Source organism: Chiloscyllium plagiosum, unplaced genomic scaffold (assembly GCF_037043375.1).
Source record: "Chiloscyllium plagiosum isolate Xiang-an unplaced genomic scaffold, Cpla_swu_hap1 HiC_scaffold_10, whole genome shotgun sequence".
NCBI classification, from domain to species: domain Eukaryota; kingdom Metazoa; phylum Chordata; class Chondrichthyes; order Orectolobiformes; family Hemiscylliidae; genus Chiloscyllium; species Chiloscyllium plagiosum.
This window is the reverse complement of record NW_028270148.1, coordinates 80,573,452-80,599,801: the sequence shown is the minus strand read 5'-3', so window position 1 is coordinate 80,599,801 and position 26,350 is coordinate 80,573,452. Positions and strand designations below refer to the sequence as shown.

Below are 26,350 nucleotides of genomic sequence, written 5' to 3'. Positions count from 1 at the left end.
ATGACTTACCTGCTCTTATACTCAATACCACGTCCAATGAAGGCAAGCATACTATATGCTTTCTTGACCACTCTATCCACCGGTGCAGCAACCTTCAGGGTACAATGGACCTGCTCTCCCAGATCTCTCTGCCCATCAACTTTTCCCAAGTTGATTTTCCGTTCATTGTATAATTCGCTCTAGAATTAATCTTGTGTAAATGCATCACCTCACATTTGTCTGGATTGAAATCCATCTGCCACTTTTCCGACCAACTGTCCAGTCTATCTATTTCCTCCTGTATTCTTTGACAGCCCCTTATGCTTTCTGCTACTCCACCAATCTTCGTGTCATCTGCAAACTTGCTGATCATACTAACAGTGCCCTCTTCCAGAGCATATATGTAAATTACAAACAACAGTGGCCCCAACACTGACCCCTGTGGAACATCACTGGTCACCTTCCTCCATTTCGAGAAACTCCCCTCAACTACTACTCTCTGTCTCCTGTTGCTCAACCAGTTCTTTATCCACCTAGCTAGAACACCCTGCACACCATATGATTTCACTTTCTCCATTAGTCTACCATGAGGAACCTTATCAAATGCCTTACTAAAGTCCATGTATATGACATCAACAGCCCTTCCTTCATCTATCAACTTGATCACTTTCTCAAAGAAGTCTATTAAATTGGTAAGGCACGATCTCCCCCGCACAAAACCATGTTGCCTATCACTGATAAGCCCATTCTTTTCTAAATGTAATAGATCCTATCCCTCAGTACCCTCTCCAGCAACTTTCCCACCACCGACGTCAGGCTCTCTGGTCTGTAGTTATGCGGAATATCCCTACTTCCCTTCTTGTACAGGGGGATAACATGAGCAACCTTCCAATCCTCTGGCACCTCACTTGTATTAAAGATATCTGTCAGGGCCCCAGCTACTTCCTCTCTTGCCTCCCTCAGCAAAATGTAATAGATCCCATCCAGTCCTGGGGATTTGTCCACCTTAATAACCTCTAGCCTACCCAACACATCTTCCCTACTTATGTCAACGTGATCCAGACTAATCAAACTTCTACCTCTAACCTCAAGATTCATCATGTCCCTCTCCTCAGTGAACACTAACGAAAAGTACTCATTCAGAATCTCACCCATTCTCTCAGGTTCGACACACAGTCTTCCTTCATTATCCTTTAGTGGACCAATCCTTTCTCTAGTTACCTGCTTGCTTCTTATATAAGAATAAAATGCTTTGGGATTCTCCTTAATTCTGCTCGCTAAAGCTATTTCATGACCCCTTTTAAGATTCCTCGTTTAAGACTTGTCCTACTCTTCCGATATTCCTCCAGGGCCCGTTCTGTTCTTAGCTGTCTAGACCTTATGTATGCTTCCCTTTTCCTTATGGCTAGTTGTACAATTTCTCCTATCACCTATGGTTCATTAATCTTGCCCTTCCTATCCTTTGCCTTCAACGGGACATGTCTATCCTGCACTATTTTTAACCTATCTTTGAAAGCCTCCCACATCTCAAATGTGGACTTCCCTTCAAATAGCTGTGTCCAATCCACATTTCCGAGCTCCTGCCTAATTTTGATATAATTGGCCTTGGCCCAGTTTAGTACTTTTCTCTTAGGACCACACTCATCTTTATCTACGAGTATTCTAAAACTTACAGAATTATGGTCACTGTTCCCAAAGAAATCACCCACCGCAACTTCTACCACCTGTCCTGGCTCGTTCCCCAGTACCAGGTCCAATATGGTCCCGTCTTTCATTGGACTATTGACATACTGCTCTAGAAAACTCCTGGACGCTTCTTACAAATTCTACCACAACCAGACCTCTGACGCTAAATGTATCAGAGTCAATGTTGGGAAAATTAAAATCTCCCATCTTCTACATCTTTCCATGATCTGTTTACCTATTTGTTCCTCTACTCACGGTCACTGTTGGGAGGCCTGTAATACAGCCCCAACAATGTAACTGCACCCTTCTTATTCCTCAGCTCCACCCATAATGCCTCACTACCCAAGAACTCCATAGTGTCCTCCTTTAGTACAGCTGTGATATCATCCCCGGCCAGCAGTGCAACTCCACACCACCCCCCCCCCTTTACTTCCTTCCTTGTCATGTCTGAAGCGTCTATATCCTGGAACATTTAGTTGCCAATCATACTCTTCCTTCAAACAAGTCTCTGTGATTGCAATAACATCATACTCCCAGGCACCAATCCGAGCCCTAAGTTCATCTGCCTTACACACTATATTCCTGGCATTAAAGTAGATGCATTTCAGGCCACCAGTTCATCTGCTCTCTGCCTACTCTTCCCTTCATTAATGCTATCTTCAATAGATTAGATTAGATTAGATTACAGTGTGGAAACAGGCCCTTCGGCCCAACAAGTCCACACCGACCCACCGAATCGTAACCCACCCATACCCCTACATTTACCCCTTACCTAACACTACGGGCAATTTAGCATGGCCAATTCACCTGAACCTGCACATCTTTGGACTGTGGGAGGAAACCGGAGCACCCGGAGGAAACCCACGCAGACACGGGGAGAACGTGCAAACTCCACACAGTCAGTCGCCCGAGGCGGGAATTGAACCCGGGTCTCTGGCGTTGTGAGGCAGCAGTGCTAACCACTGTGCCACCGTGCCGCCCAACTGTGCCACCGTGCCGCCCAATAGTTCTGCTATTGCAAATGCTAAACTGACTGGCACATTTTATAGATATTTTATTTTACTTCTTAAACATAGTAGCTATCCATCAGACATCTGGCATAAAACCTTTCCTTAATGATACACTGAATATCATAGTGCGTCAGTAATCTCCTTCCTAGATTATTTTGAAATGCATCGACGTTATTCATCTGGACAAGGGTTTTGCCCTCTTTAATTTTGATTAGTTTATTTCATGTATTATCTCTTTGTAAATGCATATCATTTGTAGTCTCATTCCCCAATCCCATGTTCATCTGTTCTATTTTGCTGATAAATTATAAAGCAAAGTAATTTTTAATTACTGCCATTTCTTCTTCATAGTTTGTGATATTATCCTGACCATCGTTCTGGAGACCTGTTCCTCACCTAACATTCATTCATATGTCCATAAAATATTGTACTCATTTTTGGGGTTCCTCTACAATTTTATAGTTCCTTGCAATTGTGTTTGTTTTATTTTTCTTCTAACTTTTTCATATTATTTCTTGAGTTTTTTTCCTGCTTCTGTGTGTTTTGATATCTCTTTTTCCTCATCCTTATTTTTTGTACTCCTGTCTTTATTCACCTCTAATGACCCACTTTATGCTCAGTTTCTTCTTGTTTATTATAGAATTTGTCTGGACTCCTTTGATTAAGATCCAATAATCTTAATCATTTCCCATTATCATCATAATTTTTCCCCAATAATAACTATATGTGTTCCAAACATCTGTTGTCAGTCCCTCAAACATTTTTTTTTTGTCCAATCTATTATTCTGGTCTTTGTCATATATCCTTTGTAGTGGTGTCAGTAGCTAGCCAATATTTATTGCTCAGCCCTATTTACTTTTCAGAAGTAGTGGTGAGCTGCCTTCTTGGACTGCTCTACAGGTGCAATGTTGTTAGGGAGGGAGTTCTAGGATTTTAATTTAATAATAACGAAGAAACAGTGATATAGATCCAAGTCCGGATGATGAATGGCTTCACGATTAATGGATTTTCTCATATATCTGCTGCCCTTGTTTTTCAAGATGGCTGTGATCGTGGATTAGAAGATGCTAAGGTGCCACCAGGAGCTTCTACAAAGATGGTAGAAGGTACACATTACTGCTAGTGAGCGTCTACTATCTACTACCATTGAGCCTAGTTTTGTTAGGGGTCTTATATGCCACACTCAAAGATATTGAAGATCTCTGGTGGGTTTACTTAGAGCTAAAATGGATATAGACATGACAGAGAAATCACTGGAGACATCCGTTGTTCAGGATGCTACAAGGCAGAGTGACTGCAGCTCCTAGTCATGTGATAATGTCCAAGTACTTAGCTTATTTGCATAATTAACCTCTTGAAGTGACCACTAACTTAAAATAACACAGCATTCTCCTTATTTATTATCTTGTAACATTATGGTCACTATTATCTAGATTACCCTTTGTAAAATGTTTCTGGCTCATTCTCCATTATTAACTTCAGCTGTGAATTCTCCCATGTGGAGTTTCTTATATATTGGATTAGAAAAGACGCTTGTACAAAGTCCATTCCCTTATCCCTTTTACCCATCTCAATTAGTGCGAGTGGATGAAAACCTCTATTATTACTCTAGGCTTTTAGATTAGATTAGATTACATTACATTACAGTGTGGAAACAGGCCCTTCTGCCCAACAAATCCACACCGACCCGCCGAAGCGCAACCCACCCATACCCCTACATTTACATTTACCCCTTATCTAACACTACAGGCAATTTGGTATGGCCAATTCACCTAACCTGCACATCTTTGGACTGTGGGAGGAAACCGGAGCACCCGGAGGAAACCCACGCAGACACGGGGAGAACGTGCAAACTCCACACAGTCAGTCGCCTGAGGCGGGAATTGAACCCGGGTCTCTGGCGCTGTGAGGCAGCAGTGCTAACCACTGTGCCACCGTGCCACCCACTGTGTCACCGTGCCGACCCGTCATTCCTCAATTTGTTCCAATATTCCTTCGCCTATTTCACTTCCATTATTAGGTATTCTATAGACTAAACTCATCAATGTAGCTGATCCTTTATTGGCCTGGATTTTGCAGCTAGTAGTGCAGTGGCAGTGCTTGCTGATGATGTTGCATAAATCACTGCGTGTATCTGCCATGATCTGGATTGTAAAATGTTTGGTTATAAATGGTGAGGACAGTGCAAGAGAGAGAAGAGAACCTGCACAGTTACTGCCTTTGCTGTGTGAATTCGTGAATCGCTGGACATCGGACTGCATCTGGGAAAATTAACAAACAGTGAAATTCACAACTAATCTTGGAGGAACTGTTGGCGAAGTTCACAACACAGAATCAGATAAGTTAATTGTTGTTTTAAGCCTGTCCAAGAGAAAGGCTGCAGTAGTGAGTATAGTGGATTCTTTCTTGATTATATGTTTCTGGAGATAAGTCTCTTGATTAAACTTAAAATATAAGCCATAGCTTTAATTTAACCTGGGGCAGTGTTTGGAGAGGAATAAGACGGTGTTATTTTCTGGGTCTGTAGATTGTGAAGGAGCAAAAATGGCTTTTGCAGTGATATATACTTCTTGTCAGATGTGGGAGTTTAAAGAGAGTTTAAGGGTTACTGCGGATTATATCTGCCATAAATGTTGTTGGATGCGAATCTTATCAGATCGAGTGGATCGGTTCGAGAGACAGATAGAAGCGATGAGGAATTTCAACAGCAACAGTGTGTGATGGATGGCAGTTATAGGAAGGGGGGAAAGTCTCAGATACAGACACATAGATGAGTTAACTCCAGGAAGGGTAAGAGAGGTAGGCAGCTAGTGCAGGAGTCTTTTGTGGATATACCCATTTCAAACAGGTATGCTGTTTTGGAAAATGTAGGGGGTGATGGATTCTCAGGGGAACGTAGCACAAACAACCAAGTTTCTGGTATTAAGACTGGCTCTAATGCAATGAGGGGTACGTCGGCTTCCAAGAAATCAATTATGTTAGGGGATTCTGTAGTCAGAGGTACAGACAGACGTTTCTGTGGCCAGAGAAAAAGCAGAATGGTGTGTTGTTTCCCTGGTGCCAGGATCAAGGATGTCTCAGAGAGGGTGCAGAATGTTCTCATGGAGGAGAGGGGCCAGCAAGAGGTCATTGTCCACATTGGAACCAACAACATAGCAAGGGAAAAGGTTGAGATTCTGAAGGGAGTTTACAGAGAGTTAGGCAGAAAGTTAAAAAGGTCCTCAAGGGTAATAATATCTGGATTACTCCCAGTGCTACGTGCTAGTGAGGGCAGGAATAGGAGGATAGAGCAGATGAATGCATGGCTGAGGAGCTGGTGTATAGGGGAAGGATTTACATTTTTGGATCATTGGAATCTCTTTTGGGGTAGAAGTGACCTGTACAAGAAGGACGGATTGCACCTAAATTGGAAGGGGACTAATATACTGGCAAGGAAATTTGCTACAACTGCTTGGGAGGATTTAAACGAGTAAGGTGGGGGGGGGGGGGGGGGGGAGGGGGGGGGGGGGTAGGACCCAGGGAGATAGTGAGGAAAGAGATTGGTCTGAGAACAGAAGCGAGTCAAACAATCAGGGCAGGCAGGGACAAGGTAGGACTGATAAATTAAACTGTAATTATTTCAATGCAAGGGGCCTAACAGGGAAGGCAGATGAACTCAGGGCATGGTTAGGAACATGGGACTGGGATATCATAGCAATTACAGAAACATGGCTCAGGGATGGGCAGGACTGGCAGCTTAATGTTCCAGGATACAAATGCTACAGGAAGGATAGAAAGGGAGGCAAGAGAGAAGGGGGAGTGGCATTTTTGATAAGGGATAACATTACAGCTGTGCTGAGGGAGGATATTCCCAGAAATACATCCAGGGAAGTTATTTGGGTGGAACTGAGAAATAAGAAAGGGATGATCACATTATTGGGATTGTATTATAGATCCCTCAATAGTCAGAGGGAAATTGAGAAACAAACTTGTGAGGAGATCTCAGCTATCTGTAAGAATAATAGGGTAGTTATGGTGGGGGTTTTGACTTTCCAAACATTAGACTGGGACTGCCATAGTGTTAAAGGTTTAGATGGAGAGGAATTTGTTAAGTGTGTACAAGACAATTTTCTGATTCAGTATGTAGATGTACCCACGAGAGAAGGTGCAAATCTTGACCTACTCTTGGGAAATAAGGCAGGACAGGTGACTGAGTTGTCAGTGAGGGAGTACTTTGGGGTCAGCAACCATAATTCTATTCGTTTTAAAATAGTGATGGAAAAGGATAGACCAGATCTAAAAGTTGAAGTTCTAATCTGGAGAAAGGCCAATTTTGATGGTATAAGGCAAGAACTTTCGAAAGCTGATTGGAGGCAGATGTTCGCAGGTAAAGGGATGGCTGGAAAATGGGAAGCCTTCAGAAATGAGATAACAAGAATCCAGAGAAAGTATATTCCTGTCAGGGTGAAAGGGAAGGCTGGTAGGTATAGGGAATGCTGGATGACTAAAGAAATTGAGGGTTTGGTTAAGAAAAAGAAGGAAATATATGTCAGGTATAGACAGGATAGATCAAGTGATTCCTTAGAGTATAAAGAAAGTAGGAGTATACTTAAGAGGGAAATCAGGAGGGCAAAACGGGGACATGAGATAGCTTTGGCAAATAGAATGAAGGAGAATCCATAGGGTTTTTACAAATATATTAAGGGCAAAAGGGTAACTCGGGAGAGAATAGGGCCCCTCAAAGATCAGCAAGGCGGCCTTTGTGTGGAGCCACAGGAAATGGGGGAGATACTAAATAAATATTTTGCATCAGTATTTACTGTGGAAAAGGATATGGAAGATATAGACTGGAGGGAAATAGATGGTGACATCTTGCAAAATGTCCAGATTACAGAGGAGGAAGTGCTAGATGTCTTGAAACGGTTAAAGTTGGATAAATCCCCAGGACCTGATCAGTGTACCAGAGAACTCTGTGGGAAGCTAGAGAAGTGATTGCTGGTCCTCTTGCTGAGATATTTGTATCATCGATAGTCACAGGTGAGGTGCCAGAAGACTGGAGATTGGCAAACGTGGTGCCACTGTTTAAGAAGGGCGGTAAAGACAAGCCAGGGAACTATAGACTGGTGAGCCTGACCTTGGTGGTGGGCAAGTTGTTGCAGGGAATCCTGAGGGACAGGATGTACATGTTTTTGGAAAGGCAAGGACTGATTCGGGATAGTCAACATGGCTTTGTGCGTGGGAAATCATGTCTCACAAACTTGATTGAGTTTTTTGAAGAAGTAACAAAGAAGATTGATGAGGACAGAGCAGTAGATGTGACTATATGGACTATAAGGCATTCAACAAGGTTCCCCATGGGAGACTGATTAGCAAGGTTAGATCTCACGGAATACAGGGAGAACTAGCCATTTGGATACAGAACTGGCTCAAAGGTAGAAGACCTTTGGTGGTGGTGGAGGGTTGTTTTTCAGGCTGGAGGCCTGTGACCAGTGGAGTGCCACAAGGATCGGTGCTGGGCCCTCTACGTTTTGTCATTTACATAAATGATTTGGATGTGAGCATGAGAGGTACAGTTAGTAAGTTTGCAGATGACACAAAAATTGGAGGTGTAGTTGACAGTGAAGTGGGTTACCTCAGATTACAACAGGATCTGGACAAGATGGGCCAATGGGCTGAGAAGTGGCAGATGGAGTTTAATTCAGATAAATGCGAGGTGCTGCATTTTGGGAAAGCAAATCTTAGAAGAGTCCAGAACTAGAGGGCATAGGTTTAGGGTGAGAGGGGAAAGATATAAAAGAGACCTAAGAGGCAACCTTTTCACGCAGAGGGTGGTACGTGTATGGGATGAGCTGCCAGAGGATGTGGTGGAGGCTGGTAAATTGCAACATTTAAGAGGCAATTGGATGGGTATATGAATAGGAAGGGTTTGGAGGGATATGGGCCGGGTGCTGGCAGGTGGGACTAGTTTGGGTTGGGATATCTGGTTGGCATGGACCGAAGGGTCTGTTTCCATGCTGTACATCTCTATGACTCTACGACTCTATATAGTCTGGGAAGATACCCACTAGTTGGGGCTGCAACATGACCCAGCAGCCCTGTGTAGCGTGGGTGAAAATCGTAAGCAATTGTGTATATGGTTTACAGTCGCTGAATGGTAAAATCTGAAAAAAGTCTTCTAGAGTAGAATTATGTTGGCAAATTGCAGTAGAAAAAAAAATTGGGGAATCAAAATTCTTAGTCAATGTAATTAATTTTACGAAGTTAAGAATATTTTCTAAAAGTGCAATAATTTTGATCAAATTAATCATTTTAAAACTATTTTAAAACCTCAGCCTGTTCTGTCGCCATTGGTGGAGTGAAAAAAAGATCTCACAAGCAAAGTGTCAGAAACCTCGGCTAAAAGCACAGCTGTGAATGCTGTAAGGTGCAGGGCGGGAGATCAGTCAGGAGAGTCAGGTACAAATCCCCAAAATTGATGGTAATAGAACAACCTCACAGAGACAGAGAACATTACATAACATATCCTCATGAACCTTTGGACTGGAGGACGACAGCGGAATCATGAAGATAAGAATTTGGAGCAGAGTTTTCAAAATTGTTCTGCTATTGCATAAACTCATGTTTGTATTCCAAATTTTTTTGCATTCCAAATTCCATGCTCCCATCAAATTCCACGTGCCTCTGTTGGCACCATCTATACAGTGGAGTTTTGACCCTGTAAAAGGTTCATTGGTGACCTAAGTGCCTGACTAACCTGTGATTCGGTGACACTTCTCCAATGGAGGCAAGGTGGATCCTTGCCAGCTGTCCAACCAATTTGTAGGACTCAGGTTGTCTACATAAAACTCCAAGGAGAAAAAGTGAGGACTGCAGATGCTGGAGATCAGAGCTGAAAATGTGTTGCTGGAAAAGCGCAGCAGGTCAGGCAGCATCCAAGGAGCAGGAGAATCGACGTTTCGGGCATGAGCCTTCCTGAAGAAGGGCTCATGCCCGAAATGTCGATTCTCCTGCTTCTTGGATGCTGCCTGACCTGCTGCGCTTTTCCAGCAACACATTTACAGCAGTATATAAAACTCCCCCCTTAGGTATGGCTCACTGATGTCCAGTACAGGGAATAATTCATTACCTCAGTAGCTGAGTATTTCTGTTGACATGTTTGAACCTGTTCTCTCAAGTGATGATGGTGATTTTAATTGTTTTTGGTTGTCATTGGGTGAATTGTTATTGGGACTGGGAAAGGTCAGCAATTCTGAGATTTGTGGCAGTATCAGTCATGAAGTCTGGCAAGACTGATCACTCCATCTGAGAGATGGAAGATTGACTGTTGCATATCCTCCTAATTGTAGTCAAACATATCTCCTGACCTGACCTGTCTAAGTGGACAACTGACTATCACCATGGGATGGACTGTGCGTTAACTATGTCTGTGACTAATGCTACCAGGACTTCTTGATATACAGCATTCTCTGCTTGTCTGGGTTAGTCCCCACCTAACTTTTATCATGAATAAACATAAAGGCCATTTGCTGCACAGATAGCTGGCACTGCTGCAGTTGTTAGATTGATGTTTCAGTGCATCCTGCAGTAAAATACTACCGCTGTCCCATTGTCCCTCCAATCTCAGACACATTCCTATTGATGAGCATGAGTAAATGTCTGTGTCTGCATAAAAGAGCTTGTCAAAATGGTAGTATTGATAAACTTTAGTCAGTAGATGAGGTATTAATATGCTAAGGGACATGACAGGGCAATACAAAGCACAGATATTGAGACGATGGCTTTAAGTGATGAGTACTAAAAGAGGAAATGAGCAGCCTTGACATGAAATCTGGTCTAATCCATGAGCTATGTTCTTGTTGTTGTGTGCAGTGCTCCTGTAGCAGCCTTTCGCTGGCAGTTGCTGGTACTCCTTGAACTGTAATTCTGTGCTTCCTGAGTGTCCTGCAAATGGATTAGAGAGGAGTTAAGTGGATCAGAGAGGAGTTAAGTGGATCCCGTGGGGCTGGTGCATATTCAATACCAATTCGACACCACGGAGAAAGGTTCCCTGAGATGCTAGTACATAGTGAGTAACCTGGAGCATTTTCACAGCCAGCAGTCAGCTGAAGTCGCCAAGTACCTGGTTCCATGTCAAAGAATCATAGAGATGTACAACACAGAAACAGACCCTTCAGTCCAACAAATTCATGCTGACTAGATATCCTAAATAAATCTAGTCGCATTTGCTAGCATTTGGCCCATATCTGTTTAAACCATTTTTATTCATATATCCATTCAAGTGCCTTTTTAAATGTTGTAATTGTACAAGCCTCCATCACCTCCTCTAGCAGTTCATTTCATACACACACCAGCCTCTGCATGAAAATGTGGCCCCTGACGTTTCTTTTAAATCTTTCCTGTGTCACCTTAAACCTATTTCCTCTAGTTTTAGACTCCCTCATGCTGGGGAAAAGACCTTGACTATTCACCTTATCCACGTCCCTTATGATTTTACAGACTTCTTTAAAGTCACTTCTCAGTCTCCAACACTCCAGAGAAAATAGCCCCAACTATTCAGCCTCTTCCTATAGCTCAAACCCTCAAACTCTGGCAACATCCTTGTAAATATTTTCTGAACACTTTCAAGTTTCACAACATCCTTCCTATAACAGGCAGACCAGAATTGAATGCACGATTCCAAAAGTGGCCTAACTAATGTCTTATACAGCTGCAACATGATCTCCGAACTCCTATACTCAATGCACTGACCAATAAAGTTAAATTTGGCGCTATCTGATGAAGGAGCCGCACTCGAAAGCTAGTGGCTTCCGAATAAACCTGTTGGACTATAACCTGGTGTTGTGTGATTTTTTTTACCTTTGTCCACCCCAGTCCAACACCGGGTCCTTGTGGTGTAAAATTCCAAGCAGTGGAATGTGGTGAAACGGTTAAAAATTATGTCCCAATACATGTGTGAATCCAACCGGAATGGAGGTGTTGCTTAGTCCCGTGTGAATCTTATTACACACCTCCCCGTGTGAATCTTCTTATCTGTATGTAACCAGAATGGAATGTGTTTTTTAGCCTTGCTCTGCTGTTCACATGAATGTTTATATCTGGAAAAGAGTATATCAGCTGGAAAAGTCTCCAGTTCGGTGAGTCTGCTCCGGGGTTACGTTTAACCGCCGAGCGTGGGTTGTTGGCAACCGCTCTACGAGAACTGACGGCTCCCAGTTTTTGTAACATGTAGAGTGAGTATAAGCCAGGCCCGTTGTGCGACGCTGCGGGGAATAAAATGCCCATATTCTAGCAGTCTCGCCTCTTGGTCGTTTGTTCTGTGTCAGACTACTCTCCTACGAACCTGACCTTGAGAATTTTTTAAAACATTTGGCGTAGTCGAGCAGGGTCAATCGCAATTGAGGAGAGATTTTGATACAGAACAATGTTTTGGAAAAAGACTAAGAAACCAGAAGAACAAACTGTGGAGGTCCCGACCGTCCCGGGATGGCATGGATGTGGGCATGTACGTGGCAGTTTGTTTGAGAGAGGATCCCAGTCCTGCCGAAGAACCCCTTGCCTGGGGTACAGCGGAGGATGTGGGCATGTCCGAAAAGCTGAAGCGGAGTTAACAGAATTGAATGGGATTGAACTGAACTGAACTGAGTGGAACTGAAGTGAATCAAATTGAACGGAACAAAATGGAACTGAGCTAAATTGAATTGAAATGGACGGAACTGAATTGAACACAATTGAATTGAACTGAACAGACCTGAACTGAGCTGAATTGAACTACACTGAATTGACTGAACTGAAATTAACTGAAACGAATTGAACTGAATTAAGCATAATGTAACACATGTATTGGGCCAAGCAGTGGAATGTGGTGTAAAATTCCAAGCAGTGGAATGTGGTGAAACGGTTAAAAATTATGTCCCAATACATGTGTGAATCTAACCGGAATGGAGGTGTTGCTTAGTCCCGTGTGAATCTTATTACACACCTCCCCGTGTGAATCTTCTTATCTGTATGTAACCAGAATGGAATGTGTTTTTTAGCCTTGCTCTGCTGTTCACATGAATGTTTATATCTGGAAAAGAGTATATCAGCTGGAAAAGTCTCCAGTTCGGTGAGTCTGCTCCGGGGTTACGTTTAACCGCCGAGCGTGGGTTGTTGGCAACCGCTCTACGAGAACTGACGGCTCCCAGTTTTTGTAACATGTAGAGTGAGTATAAGCCAGGCCCGTTGTGCGACGCTGCGGGGAATAAAATGCCCATATTCTAGCAGTCTCGCCTCTTGGTCGTTTGTTCTGTGTCAGACTACTCTCCTACGAACCTGACCTTGAGAATTTTTTAAAACAGTCCTCCATATCATGGCTGACCAATGAAAGTAAACGTTCTTCGTCACCCTGTCCACTTTCAAGGAGCTATGAAACTGCAGTCCAAGATCTCTTTGTTCAATGTGGCACATGCATGTCAAAAATTCTGTGTCTAGTTTGCTTGGACTGGGTAGTAGGACAGGAAGCAGCATATTAAGCAGATAAAATGTGAAATTAATAAGGTTCTTAATGAATAATAATTTATCTTTATAGGCAATGGATAGACTATGAATCCAAAATCTGAGAAAAATTTTGGAAATGTCGTACCATGAACAGTTGAACCTGTCCATTCATACCTTAAGGATCACTAACCAGCACTTTTACCTGATTCCAAAACTCATGTGATTCAAATTGCCATCAAGTTGGGCTTTGAGGGGAAGAATTTCTCAGTTATCTTTGAAACTCACATACAAGATTTCTCTTCCTAGTTTTGACTTGATTTGAGTTGATTTTATTTAGTCATAAGTACCTAAGTACAGTGAAAAGCTTTGATTGTGAGCAATACCAATCATAGGGCATTCAGGTCTTAGGGCGCTTAGACAGCTTGAGGCTTACAGATTACACTGTATAGGATGTGTGTGAAGCTAGATCAACATTATTTAAAAGTTAGAGAGTCTATCAGTCTAATAATGGCAGCAAAGAAGCTGTTCTTGAACCTGTTGGTGCATGTTCAAGCTTCTCTATCTTCTGCCTGATGGAAGTGGTTGGAGGAGAGCATTACTAGGGTGGGAGGGGTCTTTGATGATGTTGACCACTTTTCTGATGCAACAAGAAGTTTAAATGGAATCCATGAATGGGTGGTTGGCCTCCCATGGATGGTCTGGGCTATGCACACAATTTTCTGGTGTTTCCTATGGTCCTGAGTACAGTAGTTGCCATACCAGGCCATTATACATCCAGATATTATGTTTTCAGTGGTGCATAGTAAAAGTTGGTGAGGATTCTTATGGACATGCAGAATTTCCTAAACTGCCTGAGGAAGAAAAGACATTGTTGTCCCTTTTGTGATCATTGCATCTATGTGGGAAGTCCAGGAAAGGTTGTTGGTTATTATCACTCCTAGGAACTTGACGCTCTCAACCTCAGCTCCATTGATGTAGATGGGGATGTGTTCTCTTCCTTTATTCCTGAAGTCAATGATTAATTATTTTGTTCTGCCAACATTGAGACAGAAGTTGTTATCATTGCACCATGACACTAAACCCTCCATCTCATTTCTGTATTCTTACTCATTATTGTTTGATATCCGTTCTTCCACGATGGTGGCATCAGCAAACTTGTAGGTAGCATTCATTTGGAATTTGGCTGCATAGCCATGGGTGTATAGGGGGTACAGTAGGGGGGCTGAGAATGTATCCTGGGTTACTCTGGTGTTGAGGACTATTGTGGAAGAGGTGCAGTGGTCTATCTTTACTGATTGTGGTTTGTAGGTCAGGAAGATGAGGATCCAGTTGCAGAGAGCGGAGCACAGACCTCGGTCTTGGAGTTTTGAGTCTGGAAGGGATTATGGTGTTGAAGGCGTAGCTGTAGTCAATGAGTAGGTGTTCTCGTTGTTCCAGGGATGAGTGCAGGGCTAGGGAAATGGCTGTGGACCTGTTACATCAGTAGGCAAATTGCATGGGATCGAAGAGAGAGGAATAACTATATGCAGTAAAACACCATGATTAACCATGCAGAAATGTGGGTGGGAATTAGTAATGCCATCATTTTAATTATTAAGTGTTGGTTCAAATGTTTTTTAAAAAAATTATCAATTTCTAGGGTGATTTAACAATTTATACAATTAAACCCAACAGCTGTGTTTCTTGTGGTTAACAACTTGAAAGTCAGTAAGAAGAGATATATTGCAAACCTATCTGACCTTTTCACTGTGTACCAGATAGTGGTGGTAATGAGCGATCTGATTTAATCTCCTGAGTGGTGATAGACTCAGATTTTATTAGGTTCCAATTTATTTCTGTTTGTGATACTGCAATTAGTGCCCAGGAGGAAATTAACTGAAAAACCACAATCATTTATTCTTTAGTATGTTTTGTCCATAATTTAAACAAATGACTTGCTTTACTTTTTTGTAACAAATTAATTATCTAGATATGTAAATTGGAGTTCTATTCTAACATTAAGGCCCAAGCATTTCCTTTCATTTAAAGCGTTAGCCTATGCAGAGGAATCTTGATTATCCGAACAAGATAGGTGGGCATTATTTTGTTTGGATAATTGATTACTCAGATAATCGATTTTACCTTAAACAGAGGAAGCCATGCTGATCTAACGCTGTGCTCGACCAGAGAATTTGTTTAAATCTATAATTTTAATGCATTGAGTGCAAGAGGACATAGATCTCACATGATGAACGAAAGAAAGCAATGATAACACGAGAAAACTTTTTAAAAATGCAGCAGTAGTTAGCATTTGGTAAGGAGTGGTGAAGACAGCATTAAGCAAGGTCCCGAACAGCATTTGTCAGTTTCCAGGAACACAGTCTCGCAATAGACAGACAGAAGCACTGCCTTGCTCACTGAGGCCTTCAAAAAGGCATTGGATGATTATTTGGATAGAAATGGTAGGCAGGGAATATGGGAAAAGGCAGGAGATTTGAGCAAAGTAATAGAATGGGTGCAAATGCGATGGACTGAATTGTCTTCTTCTGCCTTGTAACAATTCTCTGATTCTCACATGTCAGGAATTTACTTGTACTACCCAACTGCATTTTCTGATTTTCACAATGGCAGGTTACCCAATGTACATGTTCTATCAAGAAAACTATTACTCATGAACAAAAGCTGTTTATTTATTCCACATTTCACTCAATCTTTGATGTATTCATACCTTCTGGTAGCTCTTCATCTGGATCGACTCTGGTGATTTTTTTTCTGACTACAAGGAATGCTGTTGATTTGCATTAAAACCCTTGTTGGTCATCCTTGCTGCATGAGAATGCTCCAGTCCTGTTATGCTGGCACCGTACTGTAAGGTGACTTAATTGTTGACATCATAGTAGTTCAGTACTGTACTGGTATTATTATCACTAGGTGATTTATGTGAAAGCTGCTTCCCGTTCTGAATATCGTTTGCAGTGAGCTTGCATAGAGTATCACAATCTGGAGATACATTAGGCAAGATGTTTGCTAGATATTTCACAAATCCAACAAGTTATTGTCCTGTGTTCATACCTGCTGGTTACTGCATCTCTGCTACAGCTCTCATTTATTCAGTAACAGGTTGAACTCCTTTGGCTGTCAGTGCATCACCTATATGTTTGACTTCAGGCAACTCTAGTGGCTGATTATGGTCTGCAATGGCTTCTCCACAAAACTGTTGCTTCCCTTCAACTTCTTTTTCCAACATCCATCAATCCATCCATCTAGGATAGTAAAGTCCTTTGCTTTGGTAAATTTGGCAAAAGCCATTCAAAGGTTGATATGAGGTGGTGAGACTTCTTCAAAACATTATTGGTATCCTTTATATCTATATCAATAGACAATAGACAATAGGTGCAGGAGTAGGCCATTCAGCCCTTCGAGCCTGCACCGCCATTCAATATAATCATGGCTGATCATTCATGCCTTCCTGTTCTTGCTACCAAAGTGGATAACCATACATTTATCCACATTAAACTGCATCTGCCCACTCCCCTAACTTGTCCAGGTCACCCTGTAATCTCTTAACATCCTCATCACTTTTCACCCTGCCACCCAGCTTTGTATCATCAGCAAATTTGCTAATGTTATTGCTGATACCATCTTCTATATCATTAACATATATTGTAAAAAGCTGTGGTCCCAGCACGGATCCCTGCGGTACCCCACTGGTCACTGCCTGCCATTCCGAAATGGAGCCGTTTATCACTGTCCTTTGTTTCCTATTAGCCAACCAATTTTCAACCCAATCTAGTACTTTGCCCCCAATACCATGCACCCTAATTTTACTCACTAACCTCCTGTGTGGGACTTTGTCAAAAGCTTTTTGAAAGTCCAGGTACACTACATCTACTGGATTTCCCTCGTCCAACTTCATAGTTACATCCTCAAAAAATTCAAGAAGATTAGTCAAGCATGATTTCCCCTTCATAAATCCATGCTGACTCTGTCCTATCCTGTTACTACTATCCAGATGTGCAGTAATTTCATCCTTTATAATAGACTCCAGCATCTTTCCCACCACTGAGGTCAGACTAACTGGTCTATAATTACCTGCTTTCTCTCGCCCACCTTTCTTAAAAAGTGGTATAACATTTGCCACCCTCCAATCCTCAGGAACCGACCCCGAATCTATTGAACTCTGGAAAATAATCACCAACGCATCCACGATTTCCCGAGCCACCTCCTTCAGTACCCTGGGATGCAGACCATCAGGCCCCGGAGACTTATCAACCTTCAGACCTAACAGCTTCTCCAACACCAAATCCTGGCAAATATAAATTCCCTTAAGTTCAGGTCCTTCAGCCACTGTTACCTCAGGGAGATTGCTTGTGTCTTCCCAAGTGAACACAGATCTGAAGTACCCATTTAATTCCTCTGCCATTTCTTTGTTCCTAGTAATATATTCCCCTGTTTCTGTCTTCAAGGGCCCAATTTTTGTCCTAACCATTTTTTTGCCTTGCACATACCTTAAAAAGATTTTACTATCCTCCTTAATATTCTTGGCCAGTTTACCTTCGTACCTCATTTTTCCTCTGCGTATTCCCTTCTTAGTAATCCTCTGTTGCTCTTTAAAAGCTTCCCAGTCCTCAGTTTTCCCACTTATCTTAGCTATGTTATACTTTTTCTCTTTTAACTTTATATGTTTCTTTACTTCCCTCGTCAGCCACGGCCGCCCATGCCTCCTCCTGGGATCTTTCTTCCTTTTAGGAATGAACTGATCCTGCAACTTCTGCATTATACACAGAAATATCCGCCATTGTTCCTCCACGGTCATCCCTGCTAAGGTATTGCACCATTGAACTTTGGCCAGCTCCTCCCTCATAGCTCCATAATTCCCTTTATTCAACAGAAGTACTGTCACTTCCGACTGTACTCTCTCCCTCTCAAATTGCTTTACAGATTCTTTCACTGCTCCAATGCTGTTACACCATTTTGTAGAAGTAACACTTTCTTAATTACCACATTTTCCAGCTCCTTTGTGTTGTCTTTCAAACTGGACCCAAGAGAAGCTGGAACTAGCTTCACCCAACACTTTCAGCTCTTTCAAGATTATATTCATTAGGAAGACATTCAAGACCTGTGAAAACACCTTTACACTTGCTTCGACTCCATTCGACAATCAATGGCTTGATGCCTGGCAAAGCACTACAAATCTCTTCTGGCACATCAAGGGTTATCAGTCCAAGCTGTAGACTTTTTCAACTGAGTTGAGTGGGTCAAAGCTTCCTTCCCAGCGATTCATTTTGATAATGAGTCCTAAAAGAAGGAATCTCAGGTCAAATGAATGATCAATCTAAATGAGGTGTTCTAAAAGGGTTTAAAATCAACAATATCCACGCATGGATGATATTTCATCTCAAGTGTTGAAAAGGTAGATATTTTTGAAGCTGTCAAATTATCATAAGGTTAACAATGGAGACTAGAGTAATAGGGTGAGAATTATGTGATTGAGGAGCATCAGAAAGTGATACATTGAAGCAGGCAGTATGGTGTCTATAGTTGATCTGATTCAAAATAGTGATAAATACACCTAAAAGTGGCCTTGCTTTAATTGCAGGTAATTTAATAGAACTGATCAGCAGTACAGGTCATTCTGCTATAATGTGTGTTTCGTTAATATAAATTTGCTGTAATACAATTGAGGAATTGGGGACAGTGTTTCTAAGGTGCGAACTTTTGAAGTGTGTATTGGTTATGATGTGATTTCAGCCTTGTTAATTTAAATGGTGCTGCTATTACATGATATTTTTTTATAACACAGGGTTGCAAAAGAATGAAACTGTGTTACAGTAGAACTGACTGTACAGGATTAACCTGACAACAGTAATCTCACTAATAAATCAAAAAGTATATTTGTCTATTTGGGTAGCATGGTGGCTCACAGCACCATGGGACCCAAATTTTATTCTACCGTTGGGTAACTGTGTGTGGAGTTTGCACTGTTTCATAGAGTTACATAGCACAGAAACAGACCCTTCGGTCTGACCAGTCTATGCTGAACATAATCCAGAACTAAACTAATCTCAATTGCCTGCTCCTAGCCCATATTCCTCCAAACCTTTCCTACTCATGTATTTATCCAAATGTCTTTTAAATGTTGTAATTGTGCCCACATCCACCACTTCCTCAGGAAGTTCATTCTACATGCGAACTACACTGTGTAAAAATTTGCCCCTCATGTCTTTTTTAAAATCGCTCTCCTCTCATCTTAAAATGTGCCCCCTAGTCTTGAAACCCCCCATCCTAGAGAAAAGACACCTACCATTAATCCTATCTACAGCCATAATGATTTTATAAACTTCTATAATATCATCTTCTCAACCTTCTATGCTCCAGAGAAAAATGTCCCAGCCTAAAGAGCTTCCATACCCAGCAACGTCATGACAAATCTCCTCTGGACCCTCTCCAGCTAAATAATATCCTTCCCATAACTGGACAACCAGGACTGGACACAGTTCTCCAGAAGAAACCTCACCAATGTCCTGTACAACCTCAACATGACTTTCCAACTCCTATACTCAAAGGGCTGTGCAATGAAGACAAAAGTGCCAAATACCTTTTTAGTCACCCAGTCTATATGTATCTGCACAGGTTTCCCCTGGGTGCTCTGGTTTCCTCTTGCAGTCCAAAGGATTTGCAGGTTAAGTGGTTTAGCCCTGGGAAAAGCAGGGTTACAGGGATAGTATAGGCAGTGGGATGCTCTTTGGAGGGTCATTTTGGACTCAGTGGCCTAATTGCACAATAAGGTTTCCAAATAATTACAGTCTAATTTTCAAATAATTCTAGGTCCATGTTTCCATATGGTGTTAACATTATATACTATTACATTATGGCCATTTAATATTCTAAACTGCTGAGAAATGGAAATGGAACTTTTTTTTATTATATAGTGTGCTCCACTGTTGTTTAGAACAAAGGACAAAACAGCACAGGAACAGGCCCTTTGGCCTTCACAACCTGTGATGACACCCTTTGCCCTTGCATACTAAAACAGTCTTCACTTACAGGATCCATATCCCTCTATTCCTTTCCTATTCATGTATTCATCCAAGTGCAGAGCCATTGGCGTTGATTTTTATGTCCTCGTTGTCTACAGGAATAGTGCCAGAAGACTGGAGGATAGCAAATGTGGTTCCCTTGTTCAAGAAAGGGAGTAGGGATAACCCTAGTAACTATAGGCCGGTGAGTCTCACTTCTGTTGTGGGCAAAGTCTTAGAGAGAATTGTAAGGGATAGGATTTATGAACATCTGGATAGGAATAATGTAGTCAGCATGGTTTTGTGAAGGGCAGGTCGTGCCTCACAAACCTTAATGAATTCTTTGAGAAGGTGACTAAGGAGGTAGACGAGGGTAGAGCGGTAGATGTGGTGTATATGGATTTTAGTAAGGCGTTTGATAAGGTTCCCCATGGTAGGCTATTGCAAAAAATACGGAGGTAAGGCATTGAGGGTGAGTTGGAGGTTTGGATTAGGAATTGGCTGGCTGGAAGAAGACAGAGGGTAGTAGTTGATGGTAAAGGTTCATCTTGGAGTGCAGTTACTAGCGGTGTTCCGCAAGGATCTGTTTTGGGACCATTGCTGTTTGTCATTTTTATAAATAACCTGGAAGAGGGGCTAGAAGGTTGGGTGAGCAAGTTTGCGGATGATACGAAAGTCGGAGGAGTTGTTGACAGTGAGGAAGGATATGTCAGGTTACAGCGGTATATAGATAAGTTGCAGAGCTGGGCAAAAAGGTGGCAAATGGAGTTCAATGTAGGTAAGTGTGAGGTGATTCACTTTGGTAAGAGTAACAAAAAGATGGGGTACTGGGATAATGGTCGGATACTTGGTAGTGTGGATGAGCAGAGGGATCTTGGTGTCCATGTACACACATCTCTGAAAGTTGCCACCCAGGTAAATAGTGCGGTGAAGAAGGCATATGGCGTACTGGTTTTTATTGGTAGAGGAATTGAGTTCCGGAGTACTGAGGTCATGTTGCAGTTGTATAAGACTCTGGTGCAGCCGCATCTGGAGTATTGTGTGCAGTTTTGGTCGCCATACTATAGGAAGGATGTGGAGGCACTGGAACGGGTGCAGAGGAGGTTTACCAGGATGTTGCCTGGTATGGTAGGAAGATCGTATGAGGAAAGGCTGAGGCACTTGGGGCTGTTTTCATTAGAGAAAAGCAGGTTTCGGGGTGACTTGATAGAGGTGTACAAGATGATTAGGGGTTTAGATAGGGTTGACCATGAGAACCTTTTTCCACGTATGGAGTCAGCTATTACGAGGGGCATAGCTTTAAATTAAGGGGTGGTAGGTATAGGACAGATGTTAGGGGTAGATTCTTTACTCAGCGAGTCGTGAGTTCATGGAATGCCTTGCCAGTAGCAGTGGTAGACTCTCCCTCTTTATGGGCATTTAAATGGGCATTGGATAGGCATATGGAGGATAGTGGGCTAGTGTAGGTTAGGTGGGCTTGGATCGGCGCAACATCAAGGGCCAAAGGGCCTGTACTGCGCTGTATTTGTTCTATGTTCTATGTTTCCTGAATGCTTGTGTCTGCTTCCACCACCTTTTCTCTAAAAAGTGTGCCTCTCACATTTCTTTTAAACGCACCCACCCCCGCACCTTGTGTCCCATAGTAATTGACCCCTCCACCCAGGGAAAAAGCCTCATACTTTCCACTCTATCCATGGCATTCACAATCTTATAAACTTCTATTTGATCGCCCGCAACCTCCTGTATTCCAGTAATCACAAACACAGTCTATCCAACCTTTATTTACAGTTGTGTTATAAAGATGTAGCTTTAAGAGAATGGAAAAGCTAGCAAGGACTTAGAGAAACGGTCTGTTACTTTGGGGTATAAGTATCAGACAGTTTGAAACAGTTAGTCAGAGCAGCAAAGAACTGCCAAGCACCAACAACTCGGGAGAGACTGCTTACAGAAAGATCTGCTCTCAAAGGGACCTTTATCTATCAATGAGCTGTGAAACAGAATCCCAAAGAAGACAGAGGAAAATACAGAGGGCACTCGGCAAGCTGACTGGTTTTGAAATGTGATTTTATTTTTTTTTTGGTAAATCGTAATCTGGATTTTTTTTTAAAATTGGACCAGTATTGTAGAGGAGAAGGTAAAAGATAGGTTTAGAGAAAGGAGTTGCAAATAGTTGTTAGTTAATATTGTCTGTTAGACTTTTTTTTAGAAAGTGTTCATTTTTACTTTAAATAGTGACTTTTGGGATAGTTCTTGGCCTCTTGAATCCTAACAGATTACAGCACAGGTTAAATACTTTCTGTGTTGCTGGTTTAAATTCGTGAGGGGGTGGTGGTTACCTCGTATTGTAACCAGGCAACATACCCCCTAGCAGGCAATATCCTGGTAAATCTTTTCTGTACCCTATCCAAAGCATCCACATCCTTCTGGTAGTGTGGTGACCAGAATTGTACACATCACGCAAGAACATTTGACAATTTCTATGTCATTTCATAGCAGCCAGTATGGTACAGGGAAACTTGTAGAACTGAACTTACTCTTTTTAAATGCAGAATGTGTGCTGACGTTGCTCTCTGGGCAAAAATAAGGACCACTTACAATAGGAAGGGAGTACTACAAAATTGTCTTCCTGACAGGACCATGTGCAATAAGAATGAACCAATTACCCAGGCTTTCATTTTATTATTGGAAGGGCTGAGAATTAGACTTTAATATCTGTGGCTGCTTTTCCAAGCTTCCCTTCCATTAATTGAGGCACTCACCTGGTATTGTCATTGTAGTTCTGGCCACTATATTTTTCACAGTGCACATACCTGGTGTGTTTAACATATAACATTGATTATCGAAAAGAACACTAACACGCCGCTGATGAAGCAACCACCTGATGAAGGAGCGTCGCTCCGAAAGCTAGAGTGCTTCCAATTAAACCTATTGGACTATAACCTGGTGTTGTGTGATTTTTAACTTTGTCCACTGTGTCAGGCAGACTCAATATCAAATTGCCCAAGAGTTTCTTCTTACTGATGTCTTGAGAATTGAATTCCTTTATCAATCATTTAGTCTACTGGTCTTTAAAATTAATAGGCAATTTTAAATTTATTTTACTCAAATGCTTTGTGATTCTCAATTTGATGGTTCACAACACGTCATTTTGTTAGTGCATCCAAATTTATCAGCAACCATTAATGGGGAATTCATCTAACAGCATTATGGCTGGTCTGTCTTAATAAGAAGATGGAACATAGAAAGACCTGCCACAAACATGAAGGTCATTTAGCTCATCATTTTCATACAGGTAAAAACAAAAGGGCTTATGCCCAAAATGTCGATTCTCCTGTTCCTTAGATGATGCCTGACCTGCTGTGTTTTTCCAGTGCCACACTCTCGAATCTATCTAATAATCCTCGATTGAACTGCGTGCAGTATATTTACAACCTTCCTTAAATAATGAGTCCAAATTACTCAAAATGTGGTCTCACATATGCTAAGTATAACAAAAGCGTGAAATCTTTACTTTTATGTTCAATTCTTCTTATAAAAATGAACTCCACCCCATTAGCCTTCTTGATTATGTGCTATACCTGTATCATCATCAGCAATGAGTAGGATTGTGTACCTAGGAAATTCTGTATCACTGATAGTGCAATCTGTGGGTCCTTGCATGGCTGATGAGCCCAATTCTAGAGTTGCATCTCCAGCCACACATTTTACGGGGAAATAGAATTAGTCCTTGGCCTTGTGATCATTGATATTCCTTTCTCTAGATCATTTTCCATACTTTCTTTGCTGACACAGTTCTCAAAGAATTGTGTCCCTCATCCAGGAGGTTCCTCCAAGCCAATTTCTTCTGAATTAGGGTCTTCCACGTGTTGACGTCTATGTTGCATTTGTAAAGGGATGCCTTCAAGGAGTTTTTAAACCCTTTCTTTGTCCTCTTCTCATTCAAGTGCCTTCCTTGAGCAGAGTGAAGTTTTGCAATAAGAGTCGGAACTCAGGCATACTAAGCAGAGTTGGTTTTGGATGATCATGATCTCTATGCTAATGCCATTGGTTGCTTCAAGAACACTGTTGTTAGAAAATCCATCTCAAACAGCATTGATGGTACTTCTCAAAGGCCTTGAAGTGGCATTTATAGATGGTCCAAGTTTCTGACCTATATAGCAGTGTTAGAAGGATCCTTGACCTTAAACATAAAAGATCTTGGTATCAGCAAGGGTCATGGTTATCAAAGATGCTCATCCTTAGCCTTCTGAAGTCAGAGCTTATAGATTGTATGCAGTGTTTAGACTGTGCATCGATGTCAACATTAGATGAGAGGTAGTGTCACAGGTGGAAAATCTGTTCCACATTTGGGAGGAAGTTGTCCTTTGACAAGGCACTCCCTGATTGACAGTCAAGAGCCTTGGTCAGATTGGTGAAGGCTATGGACAGTGTTGATGTTTCCTAGCATTTCTTTTCGAGTTGCCAAGCAGTGAAAATTATGTAGGTAATTCCACAGTTTGGTCGGAAGCTACACTGGCTTTTAGGAAATCTTTCCTCAGAGCTGGCAATAACAATACAGTTCCACAGATCAATTGAAACATTTTATGGAAGGATGGACCAAGCTTGTCCTGGGATGAGTTCGTAAAGGATTTAAGTCTTCTTCAGGTTAAGACTGCGATTGTGTCTGCAGTTATCCTTCTGTGAAGGTATTAAGCAAGGTTTGAAAATACTTTCTGGCAGAGAAGAGATACATTGTCATCAGCTTACTGAAGTTACACGAACAAGGTCATTGTCATTTTTTTCCTGGATTTCAACAGGTTAAGGTTGAAAAGTTTTCTGTTCATCCTATAAAAACAATGCGGCACGGTGGCACAGTGGTTAGCACTGCTGCCTCACAGCGCTAGAGACCCGGGTTCAATTCCCACCTCAGGCGACTGACTGTGTGGAGTTTGCACATTCTCCCCGTGTCTGCGTGGGTTCCTCCCACAGTCCAAAGATGTGCAGGTCAGGTGAATTGGCTGTGCTAAATTGCCCGTAGTGTTAGGTAAGGGGTAAATGTAGGGGTATGGGTGGGTTGTGCTTCGGCGGGTCGGTGTGGACTTGTTGGGCCGAAGGGCCTGTTTCCACACTGTAAGTAATCTAATCTAATCTAAAAAATGCCCACACCAGTGGGAAGCTTGTTCTTGACAAGATGAAGAATGGTGGCGATGAAGATATAGGAAAGGGTCAGAGTGATGACACAGCTCTGCTTGCCTCATGTCTTGACCTCAAAAGATTCTGCCAAAATACCGTTGCTGAGGACCATCTCCAACATCTTGTTGTGAAGTAGACAGAGGGTGTTGATGAATTTCACTGGACAGTCATCCTTTGACAAGGTTTTCCATAGCACTTCCTGATCAATGTTCAAGAGCCTTAGATTGGTGAAGGTCATGTTGGTGTTGTTCCTAGCATTTCTCTTGAAGTTGCTGAGCAGTAAAAATTATGTATATAGTTCAACAATTTGGTTTGAAGCTACACTGACTTTAGGAAACCTTTCCTCAGAAATGGCAATAACGTTCTACATGTATATACCTTGTGTATAAGCGGAGTGCACGCTAAGCAGGAGCGGACATGGGACTGCTGGGTAAGTGAGGCTTTATATTTAGGCAGTTGCTTTACCTGAAACACTACTTGGGTAGTGTCTACCACCCGTCCTCTTCCTCTAAACCAAATAAAAATGTTCTGGTGACTAGTTTTTTTTTTAGTTTTCTGTAGTCTTGGGAATTTAGAATAGTGAGAATGGAGGTTAGGGTAGTTGAATGTCCCTCCTCCACTAGTGGCCCTGCTGACTACACCAACAGGAAATGCACCCAACTCCAGCTCCTTGAAAACTGTGTTAGGGAACTGGAGCTGGATCTGGATGAACTTCGGATCATTCGGGAGGCAGAAGGGGTTATTGAGAGGAGTTACAGGGAGGTAGTCACACCTCAGGTACAAGAAGAAGGTAGATGGGTTATAGCGTGGGGATAGAAAGGGAACTAGCAGGGATCTCCTGTGGCCATTTCCCTCAAAACAAGTATACCATTTTGGATGCTGTTGCGGGTGGGGGAAATGACTTATCAGGGTAAGCAATGGGGCACAGGTCTCTGGCACAGAGTCTGCCCTGTTACTCAGAAGGGAAGGGGGAAGAGGATCAGAGCATTAATCATTAGGGACTCCACTTTCAAGGAGACAGATATGAGGTTCGGTGGGAATGAGAGAGAC

The 26,350-nt window shown here is 42.1% G+C and overlaps 1 long non-coding RNA gene across 1 annotated transcript in view; it reads right to left on the bottom strand.

Annotated features, from left to right (window-relative positions):
- Positions 1–26,350, bottom strand: part of LOC148148989 (uncharacterized) — a 278,572-nt gene that overhangs the window by 111,544 nt on the left and 140,678 nt on the right. The gene's annotated exons all lie outside the window — the stretch shown is intronic.